This window comes from Podarcis raffonei, chromosome 3 (genome assembly GCF_027172205.1).
Source record: "Podarcis raffonei isolate rPodRaf1 chromosome 3, rPodRaf1.pri, whole genome shotgun sequence".
In the NCBI taxonomy this organism is placed as follows: domain Eukaryota; kingdom Metazoa; phylum Chordata; class Lepidosauria; order Squamata; family Lacertidae; genus Podarcis; species Podarcis raffonei.
In genome coordinates, this window is record NC_070604.1 from 54,809,284 (window position 1) to 54,824,551 (window position 15,268).

General features: G+C 40.5%; 1 protein-coding gene and 1 long non-coding RNA gene across 5 annotated transcripts in view; one reads left to right on the plus strand and one right to left on the minus strand.

Annotated features, from left to right (window-relative positions):
• Positions 1–6,447, plus strand: part of LOC128410456 (uncharacterized) — a 34,912-nt gene extending 28,465 nt beyond the window's left edge. For both annotated transcript variants that reach the window (XR_008329511.1, XR_008329510.1), the window contains exons 2-3: positions 648–792; positions 6,290–6,447. This is a non-coding gene — a long non-coding RNA (uncharacterized LOC128410456). The remainder of the gene's footprint in view (positions 1–647; positions 793–6,289) is intronic.
• Positions 1–15,268, minus strand: part of HS3ST5 (heparan sulfate-glucosamine 3-sulfotransferase 5) — a 142,074-nt gene that overhangs the window by 8,288 nt on the left and 118,518 nt on the right. The gene's annotated exons all lie outside the window — the stretch shown is intronic.

The window sequence follows — 15,268 nt, forward strand, 5'->3', positions numbered from 1 at the left end:
AACCTGAAACTGTTCTTAACCTGAAGCACCCCTTTAGCTAATGGGGCCTCCTGCTGCTGCCGCACCGCCAGAGCATGATTTCTGTTCTCATCCTGAAGCAAAGTTCTTAACCTGAAGCACTATTTCTGGGTTAGCTGAGTCTGTAACCTGAAGCATATGTAACCTGAGGTACCACTGTACAATCATTTGCCTTGTATCAAAGAGTTTGCCTACCTCTTAGTAGCTTGGTCAGTATTCAAGGAATGCACTGTGTATTAGAAGCAAGAAGCATAACAAATTAGAGGGGCTATTAAAGTATGAAGCGGGGAATGTCTGGCCAAGGTAGGCATCTGAGAAGCTGTATGAGTAATCTGCTGCAATCTTCAAGGGGGTTGGAAAATTTTCTACACCTGAGCTCCTCTTTTCTTATTAGGGTGATAAATTTGAAAAATGTTGCAAACTGCTGTGTAAGAACAAGACAATGAGGAAAGGCATTATGAACTGTGAAATAATAATTTATCAGTCCCAGATGGTATTTTTCTAAAAAAAACCCACACCACCTGAAATAAGAAATTGCATAAGTTCCTGTACCTTAAATTATACAAGATGGGTATCAAGTATCTAGTGAAACACCAATGGACTTTATATCCTCAATAAATATTTCACAGGCAACCCAGGAAACTACAGGGCTAAACTGACACCACTGAAAAGAATCACTTTTGCAGTTGTGTGTGTGCATTTGTGTGCGTGTAAAGCTTCCCTGCCTTGTTGCCTATAGGAAAGACTTCTTCACTACAGATAGGCAGGTGAGTAGTCTATTCAGAAGCCTGGAGAGATGCACAAAATATTTGAGTCACCTGTATGTTAACACTATATTTTCTTCTTTTGCAGTCTGAGTAGTATAGCTTGATTAAAATACATCTCCTTTATCCTTTCTCATTTTTGTAACTGCATCTCATTTGGTAATAAGTGGTTGTTGCAGATACAGTAGGATCAGCGTAGCATTTTGGCCAAGTTGAATGCCAAAGTTGATGCAGCAACATTTGTGCCTTACATACCACCACCTCCCACCTCCTCCCAATGCCTTTTTCTGAGAGCCAGTGTGGTGTAGTGGTTAAGAGCGGTAGTCTCATAATCTGGGGAACCGGGTTCGTGTCTCCGCTCCTCCACATGCAGCTGCTGGGTGACCTTGGGCCAGTCACACTTCTCTGAAGTCTCTCAGCCCCACTCACCTCACAGAGTGTTTGTTGTGGGGGAGGAAGGGAAAGGAGAATGTTAGCCGCTTTGAGACTCCTTAAAGGGAGTGAAAGGCGGGATATCAAATCCAAACTCTTCTTCTTCTTCTTCTTCCTTGGCAGTGATATGCCTCATACAATCGGGTAGCGTGATTGTTTCAGATTACTGGTAATTAAAATCTGGGAGCCGTTTCAGTCTCACTATCCTTGGTAGTATTTTAAAGAAACAGACGTGCAGAATTCAGTAAGACTTGGAAATGTTAATATATGTTGAATTCACTGAGGAGGAAGCTAACACCCAAATCATTCATGCTGGAAATGTGTTTTAATGCTACATTACAACTGCAGCAATAGCTATGTGGAGTCTCCTGATATTACTTTGTCAGCACACAAATGGTCACATTGTATGGTCCTAGAAGGGACAAAACAAGAGGACTTACATCTGTATAAGAATTTCAAGCATATGGGATGTTTAGTAGCAGAAATCTAAGCTCTTATTTTCAGAAGGAATGTTCTCATGAAATATGAGAATTAACAGAGTAGAGCAATAAAGACTAGTATTGCTAGGTTGGCACAGGGAGGGAGGACATTGCTCATCTGCATTCTGAACACTGAGCATCACTGTCTGTTCCTGAGAGCGAAAGGAGCATGGCAGCGGAGCCAGTCAGACACTCCTGCCACCACAGCTGTACTGTGCTGAACTCCCAGCACCTCAACACTCTCCTCAGGAACTGACAGCAATGTTTGAGGTTTGGAAGGCAGGTCAGCAATGTTGCTTTGCCTGGTCCACCCCACAAACCTCTATTGCTGTGCTGAAAATTTCCTGGACCATTCTTCATCAACTAATGTTGCCTTCCCACTTCCCACCTGCTTTCGTGGTCTGGCTCTTCAGCAAGTCGTTGGGCCTCTTACACTCCCTTTTCAGAAACTGGTATTTGATTGTGCAATTTTCTCCCTCCACTATTTTAAATGAACTAAGAAGTTTTGTACTGTTCAAAATATGTTTATGTCCTTAAAGCTATTCCATAAATAACTGCCTGCTAATACTGTGGCTATCTGAGGAAGTCAAGATCCTCTACAGGATGACAGGATGACAGTAAGAGGGTAGAAGATGCCAGTTGGGATCCAAAGGTTCACATTTAGGAGCAGGAGGGTCACAAAGTCCAGGGGGCAGGTTCGTGAGTAGCACAGTCAGCAGCAGGGACTGCAAGCAAGCAAGCAAGCAACTGCAAGGACTCTATTCCTCATGCTTATGAATAATTTGAAATGCTTGGTATTCTGTCTTGGAGCTGCAAACCGTGATGTTATTGGATGGCAGTTTTAGTCTGTTGGCTCTTCAAACAGGTACCGCTAGGGAGACGGATAGCCTTAGGTGGTTGACTAGATAGGGATAAGATGTGAAATTGAAGCACAAGAAAAAGTGGTTCTGCCAATTTGCCAAATAAATCACAGGAACCGGAAAGAAGCAGTAAGACCTTAGTTGTGCACCCCGCAGCCGTTGACAGCTCCCTAGCAATATCTATTAGCAAAAAACCCTCTGGCTTCATTTTATCAAATGGTTTGTTGCATCATCCAACATAGCCTGAGCTGCTGTGATGTCATGGGATGATCATGGAACAGTCTAGTTATGCAAATGTAGCAGTAGACAATCCTTTTAAAGTGTACAGGAATCACTTAAATATCACTTGTTATAAATATACAGGATAGCTCTTCTTTTAAAAAAAAAGGCTCTAGAAAAACCAGTCACATAAGAATGAAGTGTTCTTTTCTCCTGTCCATTTGTTGGGTTTAACATTTGGAATGTATGGGGGTTCTAGTCAGAACTGACACCCTATAGTGCAAAAGGTGAAGTGAAAAGAAAACCATCTCATTCAGATTTATCAAGTGGCTCTTACTGTTTTCTCTCTTTGTTTCCTTCTTTAAGCATAACATAAGAATTGTTGTGAATAAAAAGGGTGTAAGTTTATAAATTATACACAGTTATAGAGCTTATTACTGATCTGTACTCATCCTCTTGAGAATCACTGCAGGAAATGCTTTGAGCAAATTCCAAATTTTGAAATGGGTTCTCCATTTCTGTATCTCATTCAGCTTTTGATATTGGGCATACATTATTTATCATAGCTCACCACTCTTTCGTCAGCTTGAGCTGTCCTCTGGCACCATGTCGGCAGAATGATGTTCATTTTGCATTTGCAATTACCAAACTTAAAAGAAAGTCAGTTAATCCTGCCTCTGTTAAGCTCTCTCATTTAACAGATTGTTAAGGGCTGAGATGTGAACAGAATACCACTGTGACCCAGAATTCTAATTATTCTTTTAATCTTGCCATTTCAGTGGAATATGTAAGTATATGTTTATATAAGAAATACTGCCTTTTCTTCTAAAGAAGGGGATAAAAGGTTTTTGCTCCCCCCAACACCACATCATAAAATTGTCATTAGAGCCCCAGTGAATTATACGCTGTTCTACCAATTCCAGAGTAGTTTCCCCTATCAAACAGTTTAAGACAATCTCCTTGAAAGTAATTCCAATGCAGTTCCATTAGGAGTGTCTCAGCAGTTTGTGCATGGCCCTGCTTCTCAATTGCCTCACCTTGAGAAATGTGAAAGAATCACCTAGTCAGTTCTCTCCCAATAAATAAAATATATGCCTGAGAAAATCCTGTTTTTTTCTGGTTGACTTCCTCTCCTGTTAGTCCCTTGCTGCGCTTGTCTCATCCTTCTGCCCTTTGCTCTGCCTGGTCACTGACACTGAAGTAAGTGTTGGCTACCAAAAGGCCTCTGGAGATCAAAAAAGCCTTTTATTTTGCACATGAAGATGCTGGCATTTGTTTCAAGAGAGATCCAACCCAGTTCGCAGCTGACAACTGAAGTGATTTGTTTACTCCTCGACAAATGTCAGATGCGAGACATTAGTTCCTCTTCTTGTCTCTGGCACATCCCAATCTAAAGTCATTAACAAGAGTAGAAACAGATGGTTTGGGGTGGGAAATGTTGGAAGTGACCATGAATAGCATGATCTGTGGGTTGACCCTGGACCAATTAGCTCAAAACAGACATTGGGATCCAACGAAGCAAAATGAAGGAAGCTGCCTTATAGCAAATCAGAGGAGGAGCAGGGATGTAGCTCAGTGCTAGAGCATCTGCTTTGCATGCAAAAGCTCTCAGGTTCAGTCCCCATCACTTCTAGGTAGGACTGCAAAAGACCCCTGTCTGAAATCCTAGAAAGTTGCTGTCAATCACTGTAGACCGTTCTGAGCTATATAGATCACTGCTCTCACTGTATTTAAGGCAGCTTCTAAAGTTCCTGCTATTTGTTCATATAATCAAGTATTATCTGCTCTAATTGACAGTGGCTGTTTAGGCTCTAAGGCAGAGGTCTTTTACATCCCCTGCTGCTATGTTTGTTAATCACCTCAAGACTAATGTGAAAAGCAATTAACAATTAGCTAAGGTGGTGCTTCAGGTTAAGAACAGTTTCAGGTTAAGTATGGACCTCCGGAACCCGAGGTACCACTGTATTTAACCCGAGGTACCACTGACAAATTTTATCCAACATTTTGTAATTGCAAAGTCTTTGATCAGATCCTCAAAGCTAATCTTACATAACACATCTCCTTCTATATTTAGTGGAGATAAGGTATCCAGGCCAGCTTGCCTTGTTGCATACTTGTTCTGTTGGGGTTTTTCATATACTTCAACTGTGAAAATTAATGCTCAGCTGAACAATTTGTGGCCTTTAATGTTAAAAACCCGGCGACGGAACATTTCTGTGGAGCCCCCTTTCCTTTGATGCCCTGAGCACATGCTTATTTTGCTTAATGGTTAATCCAGCCCTGCCCATTGTCTTAATTTTACATTAATGGAGAGCATTGACTGAGGTATATTGATTTCAGTGGGCTTACTCTGTGTATGACTAGCACTGGATATCACTCACTGTACATATACCAGCAGCAGTTTCTCTTTTAGTAATCCCTGCCATCACATCAAATCTCCAAATGTGTAAACTCAGCAAAGTTTAAGTAGTAGTGGAAATTCTGTGCTAACAGCTCCTGAGAAGAAATTACACGGAATAATATAGGTGCATGCCTAGACAATCTGGGTCTAATCCCTCTTGATCACAATCTGTTATCTATAATCAGATAATAAAAACTTGAGAAATAGCACAGCCTGCTAATTACAGTTCATAGCATTTCATTTTCTTGCTTTAAATGAATTTAAAGAAATACTAAATTATTGTAAACAAATGATATTTCATGGTTAAGCTACCTTTTATTGAGTTACATAATGGGGGCAGGGGAATCTTGAGTTCATTGTTTAAGTCAGGAGATGCATATTTTCAGCCTTGTTGCATTACTGACTGGACCTGTCCTTTTTAGCAGAGTGCCAATTAAGATCTAGTTAAAATGTGTACTTTAAAACCTGTACCATGTTTAACTAATAATGGGACCAATTAATTCATTAATGCTTTCAGCACAAACCAAGAAGGATCTGAATGCAGGCATTCTGAATTAGTGAGCTTTTACCATTATGAGAATGCCAGTGACTAAAATGTTTTGCCCAGCAGCATTTGATATATAAACTTAATTGTTAAATCGCTTGCACTTCTGTGCATCTCTTAGTTTTAACGTTGCAGTAAAGCACTTACAAAAAGGTTGGCCACAGTGAGATTGCCATTGTTCCTTTTCTATGTACAGGGTTGGATGTAAAAATTACGTAAGGAGAACAGCTGTTAAGCTTAGCCTTTGAACAAACAGATGATAATGCAATTGAGCCAGCTTTCAGCAAAGAGAGGTCACTACACACTCATGCTTTAGACCAAAATATGGATAAGTGGACTTATTCAGTATTTGAATTCTGGTGTGCACATGATATGCTACTTTAATATGTGTTCCTATAGGTTTCCTAGATGCTTGTTGCTTTCGTGCTGCCTGTGTCAGTGTGAAGTTAAAGGAATTTGAGATAACTGGATGACTTCCTCCTGCATATTGCTCTTCTGTGTATAGGTTGCATATCAGCCTGGGCAGCCCCAAATCATTCAACTCCAATTTCCTTCCTCTCCTTGGGGATAAGACTGCTGTCTCGCTGCCAAGAAGAATTGACCACAACTGCCTCTCCCTGCCAGCTACTGCAACTGATTGCACTGAATCCTCAGCTGGGACTAGGAATGCACTGAACTGAGCCCAACCGGAATAGCTGTTTTCAGTGTATGATGACAGATCTGATTGAAATTCGCAGTGAGAGTGTAATTCATTCTCTCTCTATCTCTCCCCATACCCCACCGCCCAAACTACCTTACAGAATAGCACAGTCAAAGTCAACATAACTTACATTTCCAATGCACTTAGTATTCTAGGTCATTTTTAAACTGTTGGGTCCTATCGTAGGAGCTTGTATTTTCTACAAACTGTGCCTGCTTGGTTATGGCTAAGCAAAGATGTGACAAGAGGAATCAGAATGGCTTTGATCCATAGAGCCATGTGTGGAGGCCTACTAGAAGGACAGGAATTTCCTCCCACCCTCATGCTGCAGCCTGTTGCCTTCTTATAGGATTCCCGGGAATGATTTGGGATGTAATGCTGGGGACTGTAGTTAGAAGGGTTCAGTGAAAATTAAGGACATCCTTGTGCAAGCAAATCTTTGGAGCTACCATTCACAACTAATGTCACTTCCAGACTACCTGTTTATTGAGTATTCATCTTTACTCTGTTTTCAGGGAGATTAGACAATGCTGGCAATTTAATGAGCATCCATTTTGTTTACCGGGATGCTAGACTACGTTGCATCAAAGCAAGTGGCACTGGACTCAGGAATCTTTTGGGGAAGGAGGTTTGTTGCACAAGGCCTTCCAATCAGCTATAACTGTGCAAGCTGAATTTGCCAGTATGAGATCAAATCCCACTTGAAAATAGTGACAGTCTGGAAGCTTATTGGTCTACTATGTGCCTTCCCTACACAGTTTCCTGCGCCCTACATTTGAAACTCACAAATTTAGCCATTAAAAAATAAGCATTATCCACTAAAAAAAGTGAGTTTTCTTTTACTTTAATGCCACAAGTAGTCAAGCTTCATGCAAGACGCTATCCCCCATGCAGATAAAGTTGTTGGCCTTAAGTCCCACTAGAATCCATCATTTTAAACGAGTTGATTGCAGTGGGATTTGAGCAACAACCCTATTTGTCCTTACCTAAGAGTAACTCACTTGAACTAATGGAAGACTTCTGAAAAGACGTGCAAAGAACTGCCCTGTTAAATGCAATTCATCTTGAATTGGGATCATCAGCTAGCATCAGTGCTAAAATCAGTGACAGATAATGCATGCTGTTTGCACCTCACTGAACATCTACATTTGGAAACTCTGCATCTACATATGGAAGTAGCTTTCCTGTTGATATTTAGATATGATTGACATAATTTTATAGGCATGGCTTATTAGTTTGCTTTGTAATCACATAAAATTCTGACAATGATTATCCCAATTGACTCAAAACATCCTTTGCATAGCAGAGTAAATAAATATGGTAGGAAGGCTTTTTCTTCTCAAACGATTGCTCCAAGTCCTTAATGAGCATGCTAAGTTATTTCACAAGCTCTTCACTATTCTAAAATCTTTAATGATCCCATCATTATAATTTCTCATTTCCCTTGCAGTAAAGGACATGGATAAATACAAGTCTCCCCAATGCTGTAGCTGAAACAACTTTAAGGAAAACTGCCAACAATTTCTGTATTGTATAAAATGCTTCATATAGTTGATCAAATTTACTGTGAGTCAGGGTGGTATGGTGAGCAGAATGCTGAGTTGGGATACAAATGACCCCGGATTGAAACCTTTCTTAGCTTTAATGCCACTGGGTGATCTTGAATAAATCACAGCCTCTCAGTCTGTCTTAGCTCACAGTGATGTTCGAGAATAAATAGAAAAGCAATTGTAAAAACACACTCTGTACAGTGAAAAGTCTTATTCCAACTAAGAAATAATTACAATTGTATTTGGGGGTCAGGGCGGTCGCCGCCCGGTCACGCAATTGTATTTATCCTCTTAACAACTCTACCAGAACCTGTTTAATTTTGCAAATGTAGGGTATGGTATGGTTTCAAATTGGATGGAGGACTGCGTGTTGAGATTCCTACATTGAAGGATTTGGACTGGATGACACTTGAGGTCCCTTTCAACTCTAAAATGTTATTATTCTAACTCTTCAGAGCACTGAAGGCCCTACTGCACATTACTATCAGCATGATACTGAAAAGTTTCGCCCTAAAGCTGTAAGTTGCAAAAGGAAAACCAACTCCCATTGGTGAGTTGTTGCTGTTTTATTGTCAGTATTTGTTGAATGGGGGATAATCCCCATCCCTGCACCCCTAGGTCATGGCAGGGAAGAAAGGTTAAACTTTGTCTCACATCATTCTGCTCCAGATCAGACCAGGAAGGGCTTGCTTGGTTTTGATTTTTTGAAATCCCCAATATCACTTCATGTGACATAGTTTATTTCACATATTTTATGTCACATGAAGTTGTACAATAATGGTGGGTAGACCCTCAATGAATGTGAAATGGTTGTGGGAAATCAGGAACATGTCTGCTGCCTCCATTCCCAAAGTGTATGTTTATTCAAAAGTCTTAACAGAGGAGTGAACATGGTGAGATCCTTGTTCCTTCCCTCCAAGTATTCACTGAACATGTCTGCACTGGCAGAAGGTCGCTTAGTGAACTTAACAGAAGATAGTTCCAGCTTTTTCATGTCAAAAGCAAATACTTAATTCATTTCCCCATGATTCCTTGCCCATGAAGCTTTTCTTCCCAGCAGAAATATTTTCAATATACTATTTTGGAAATGTTTTCAGCTCTGTTGCAAAACCCTTTTTATGGGTAAATGCAAGAGAGCCTGATGAAAGAACGAGCAACACACTAAAAGCAAATTGGACTGTTAATTAGCTAACTAGAATAGACCTCGCTCTGGTTGGCCAGCACTTGGAAGGAATTCTCTTGAAAACAAAGGGGGCTGGTTCTCACAAAGAGCCTTCCTGTTTTATAGATCTTGACAGTGCCTAATGGCTTTTAGGATTGGCTTCCATTTAATTCAAAACTCTGGGTGATAACCGAAGAGAATGACATATGCTTTTCCTAAAGAGGGGAATTATTAGTCTTCGTGTGCCTAATTACAAAAACGTTTGCTATCATATACCCCCAACTACTTCAATCTCCCAGGGATTGGTGGTGTGTAACAATGAAGCAAGGTTACTCTAGCGTCCAATTAAGCTTTTCTTGGAGGATTAATAAGTCATGTCTCATCAGTCCCGTAACACCCAGAAGTGTTAATCTTCACCTCATCATTGTAATCTTAAAACAAAATTCTGCAGATCAAGAGTTGCTGAGTGTTAGAGTTAATTGCCCCATTAGAGCGATGCAGTCTTCAACCTCATGTCCAATAATAGACCATGTTATCCCCCAGGCTACATAGCACATATCAGCAGAAGAAGAGGCAAGTCAGTGTTGTAACTATTTATACCAATTCTATCTGCACCAATTCTCAGTGCTATTTGATCGTCTTATTTCTCCTTTTGTTGTAGTGCCATGACCAAAGTACTCTTTCCCACCTTGCTGATTTCAAAGAAGGCAGAGTGGCAGGGATAAATCAGTGGCAGGCTTTGGGCTCACAGATTTTAATGGCTCCCTGCGTGACACTAAAATTTGGCGCCCCCTGCCTCTCGTGCTCCATTCTAGTTCATCGCTCCTGTGCCCTCTATAGTACTGGTGCTCAGTGCGGCCCAACTGGTTGTGCTATCCTAAACCCACCTCTGGATAGGTTGGTACATCTGAGATGTGCACCTTTTTAAACCATTGACTGGTAAGAATTTTAGAATTCATTTTTCTTGTTGGAGCCACCTTCTCCCTGATGCAAGAGCTTTTCCGAATAGAAAGTACATCAAACCAGCAATATCAAATATTATTTAAGGAAAAAGCAATCTGACTTTTTTTACTGTACAGTGTAGATACTTTAATTCATGCAATACTTTTTCAATGTATTTATTCTTGAATAGAAGAGCAAAAGTAAGTATTATCAACATCTCCAAGTCTTTACTTGGAAATTGCACAGGCTGTTATTGAGGGCTATGGGGAAATGTTGTTGGAAGAAGGATAAGCTATTGTACATGCTTGGCACATGTTGCACAACCATGTGCTAATGCGACTGATTTCAGAGACTATACATATAGAAGTGCATTGTTAGCTGTCTGTTACTCATCTAAAAAGAGTTCACATTGAATCTTCATTGTTATTTATCAACGTGATTCAGGCCATAATCCTATATCCACCTATATCTGGTAGTAAACACCACCGAATTTCACAGGACTTACTTCTGAGTAGATGTTAAAGAATTGTATCATGAGATCCTATAGGGAACTCAGGATTTGTTCACATATTCCACATCTACCCAAGAGACTTCTCGCTGCTGTAGCTTAAATGGCAAAACCTCCTAAGCTTTAGCAGTAGCACTGTGTCGTGTCTCTTTACACCATTCTCTAGATATTCTTCAGGTGTTATTAAGATCAACTATCCAACAGGTATCAGGTATTTAGTACATTTTTCTTGTGCCTGAAAACTTCATAAAGTTCTCTGGTAGCTTTTAGGTGCTAATTCTCACCCATAAAACAAAATTGTACTTTTCACATGTATTTATAGGGTGTCTCCAGATTTTTCAATAGCCCTTTATTCCCTTCAGAATTTTATTATCCCCTTTCCTTTTCACCAAACTCTTTTCTCACAGTACGAGCTGTTGATGCTAAGCACTGTGTCCACTTTACTTCAGTAAAAAGAGGAAATTTGATGCTTGGACATGTGTAGCCTTGTGGAAAAGGGTCTTATTTCACTCACTGACAAGCATAGTAGTATGTCTGGCAGTATTTCCCAGGGGACAACCTAGCTTAAAAAAAAATCAATATTGACTCTTGACACATTTTCATTTACATCAGCGCATGACTTTCAGTCTGGGCACAAATCAATACCCAGCTTTTAACACTGCTCAACTAGTTTGTTCTATGTAAAAGAAGACTGATTTTACTTGAGTGGCTTGTTTTTTTCCATGGGGATACAGGCAGGTTATCCACCATTAACACATACTGATTCTTAGGAAGGAAGTTTGGCTTTGCCATTTGTTCTGTGAATGTTCAGAAGAACTCGAACTGTTGCATTAATCACATGGTATTTACTTGGCCAAAGCCACTTAAAATCAATTGACTTTGTACTTTGGGAAGGTTCTCACCACTGCTAAACATATGGGTAGCACTGTAAAACAACTTAGAAATGTTGACTCTGTGTCTGCAGTTAGCTGGTTGTATGCAGGTCCTACCCTGTGAAGTTCAAAGCTTTTTCTGCATGCTGTAACAAAATTTTAGAAATTAATATTTTCAGTAGCATACAAAAAGCTTCATTGTGTGTTCTGCAGGATTTTCATGGGCTTACCACCATAGTTTTGTGAATTGGCCCTTAGGAAAAGGTGCTTAAAGCAGTCATTGCAGTGCCTATAGTGCAATTCTATACATGTATTTATTTAAAAGCATTTATAAGCTGCTTAATATTTAAAAATCTGTAAGCAGCATATAGTACAACAAATAGTATCATTAAACCAAAAATACAACTTAAAACCGATAAAGCTTCAGCATAGAAGCATCTTAAAGCTTCACCATAGAAGCATCTAAAAGCATAGAAAAACAAATGAAACAGGAATCCTGTGAATTCAAGCACATAAAGCAGGCTCCAAACAGGGTCAAGGAGAGCCTGGGCAAAGAGAAAAGGCATCTGAAGCACCTGTTTCTCTTTATGTATGGCAGAGGAAAGGGCTGTTTGCAGTGTTTTTGTCAGTGGTAGGCTCCAAAATGACGTGTTCTGGGATAGGTCAGGCAGCCTACGATTTGCTGGATCCAAAGTCTCTCCATTCTTCTGAGAGGTCTCAGGAATGGGCCATAAACAATACCAGCCTGAAGCACACTTAGCTAATTCCTCCCACTGAAACGAGTGGTTTCAAAAACTGCTGAAACAAAAAAGACATCCAATACTATCTGTCTCTCTATCTACCCTTCAAACTAAGATTATTCACTATTCCATGGCTCCCTGCTTTTCGGATTGCTCTGCTCAATTATTTTTGTAATTGCAGCTAGTGTCTGAAAGATCATTAGTTTCAGATTCTGAACCTTCACTTGAGCTTCATGGACTTCAGAAAATTGATTGTTTACATGAAAAGGGGGGAAAAACCCGTTCAACAATTGCACTTGTTGTTCATTTCACTTGATTGCAGAAGATGGAATAATCTGAGTCAAGCAAGAAGCAACAGGAGTTAGAGTTTGTTTCAAAGCTTACACTACAGAGCTTATACAACATGCTTGAAAGACTCTGAGATTGCACTCTTGGACCTATTACCTAAAGTCTGAAAGATTTTAAAGTACTTTTCCACCATCAAGACTTAAGTGTTGTTTGTTTAATAACCAAACACAGAAGCAATACTATGATCACTATATTTTTGCATATTGCATCTAAGGAATTTGTAGCAATGTGAATTTAATGCAAGAATACTAGTTTAAAAAATCCCTTTAAAATATTTCATTCATCATTCTGAGAGAAAAAAAGTTATTCATTTTTCAAATATTTCATGCACTGCCCTAAATCTGGCTGTTAACCTAAATCTGTTAACAAGGCTACATTATACCTTCTGAATAAACATGCATTGGATTGTGAGGTTTGTGGCACACATTATATAGAAATTAAAGGAAATACATTCTGGTCTTTGCCTTTGGCTAGGCTCAGGGCAGGTTGCATTCCATCCCTCTCTCCCACAAATAATACAGCAATGAGAAGACTAGTTCATCTCCAGCCATCAGCCATAGGAGGAGGAGATTCAGGGAAAGGACTCTTAACTACTAGCTGCCCCAGGAGTGAAGAAGGAGGGGAAGGAAACATTGGTTTCTGCCTCCATTCAGAGCAACAAGAGCACCATGTAGATTTCTGAATAGCTTCACTATGTCATAAGCTACCTTGAAAATGATTTGTTGAAAGGCAGAGCATAAATATTTCCAATCTATCGATCAATAATACAGATCACAGTAGTAGATTAGCTGGATATTCATCAATTGAAATGCCATTTATATCTACCCCACATCTGTTAATCAGTTGCAAGTGTCAAGGAGTTCAACGTTTGCCTTTTCCTACAGTGAAAAATCCAAGTGAGAAGTCAAGCGCCAGGTCATTCTCCAGCTTATAATGGGATTGATCATAATATGTAAAACTACTTTGGATTGTGTAGCTTAAAGGCTGCAAACAATGTAAGTGTCTCTGAAGTTCCAGATAAAGCACTAACATTATTCAAAGGCAAAACAAATGTCAAGCTATAATAGTAATGCTAACTGAAATGTTTAACACATTTGCATAATATAAATTGTACAGTGAAAAGCACTTAAAGAGACTGCATATTTCACAACTGAGTACTTTTGTAATAAAATTAGTATTGAATGTAAAAAGTCAGTAAATGTAAAGGTAGTAGATAGCAGATCATTTGTTTTGATCACAACAGATTCAATAAAAGTCTTCCCAGGCAATGCATCTCTTGGATGTGGAGGTACGCATGGAAATTTTCACTCTGAAAACTGAACATGGTTAGTCTGAAAAGAGTGGAGGAGGATTCACGTGTTAAATGTGATGGTGCAAAGCTACTCTCCTCAAATGAAAGTGTGGGATAGGTTTAAAGCAGTGAAACATCACATAGTATAATAGTAATGGGCAATTCAGCTAATGAGTCCAGCTAGTGAAAGCCCATGGAAGGATTTCCACTAGTGCAATGGGGCTTGCCCTCTCTGCATCCCCTCAAATTGGTTCAGGAGGATTGCAAGAACCCCCAGAATTGGGGGGGGATTCATTCCAGCTGGCAAGCTGAAATGCTTTTGCTGATGGAATGATTAATGATTGTCACCTAAGGGGTGGTATTCAACTACGTTTTGCACAGAGTAGACACACTGAAGTTAATGGGCCTAGGTTGGTCATGTTCATTGACTTCTATGGGTCTATTCTGAGTAAAATTTACATTAATACCACCCAGGGGTTTTACTATGTGTGGTGAGAATTCATACCATAGCTTGTAGGCAAAGAGAGAATGCACAACAAGCTGTCCACAGAATTGTTGTGGCACATGCTACAACCTGGGAAACAGTCGGTGTGAATGCACTTACTGGCTCCATGTGGAATTAGGGCACCCAGACTTTCCACATATGTTGGTCTGCATGCAATAGGGATGTTCATACAGCAATTGCTGTACTTAATAGTGAATCTTTTGCAAGTGCTAAAGCTTTGGGTGGCGCTGGCCCACTTAAATGCCAAGGGAGTGGACTGGTGAAGACTGCTGATGCACAGTCCACTCCCTGCCCACCCCCTAGCCGCCGCAGATTGGCCAGAATTCAAAATGGGGTCTGGCAGGAACCCAGGGGAAAGGACCAATGCCCACAAGCTTCAGCAGTGGGTCGCAACCTCTGCCCATGCAGGTACCGGGTAAGTGACCATTGAAATGAATGGATCTTATTTCTGAGTAAACACGTACATGATTTCACTGTAAATCTACCAGCCAAACTTCCTTTGCAGTCACAATGCCTGATCTTGCTGATCATATGAATAAATTCCCTATGAAGGTTGCATGTCCCAAACATTTAAACACTGTCTCATCACCAGGGCCAGCCCTGCCATTAGCCTGACTGAGGCAGTTGCCTTAAACAGCAGGCTAGGGAGAGCTGGGAAGGGTGGCAGATCTGGAAAGGAAAAAGAGGGGCATCCTTATGCACCTTTGTTGTTGCTCCTTCAGCTGTGGATGCAGCGCCATGAGGATCTCACTGTTACCCAACTGGGCAGGGCTCCAGCCTGGCAGCTCCCCAGGCCACTCCCAGTCACCAGCTATCCCCCCTCCTGCCACCCTTGGCCACTGGCTGGACTGTGCCAGACCGTAGCGTTGTCCTCACCAAGAGCCAGGTGAGAGGTTTGCCTGCTGCTGCTGCTCCTGTTTATTGCTGGTGGAG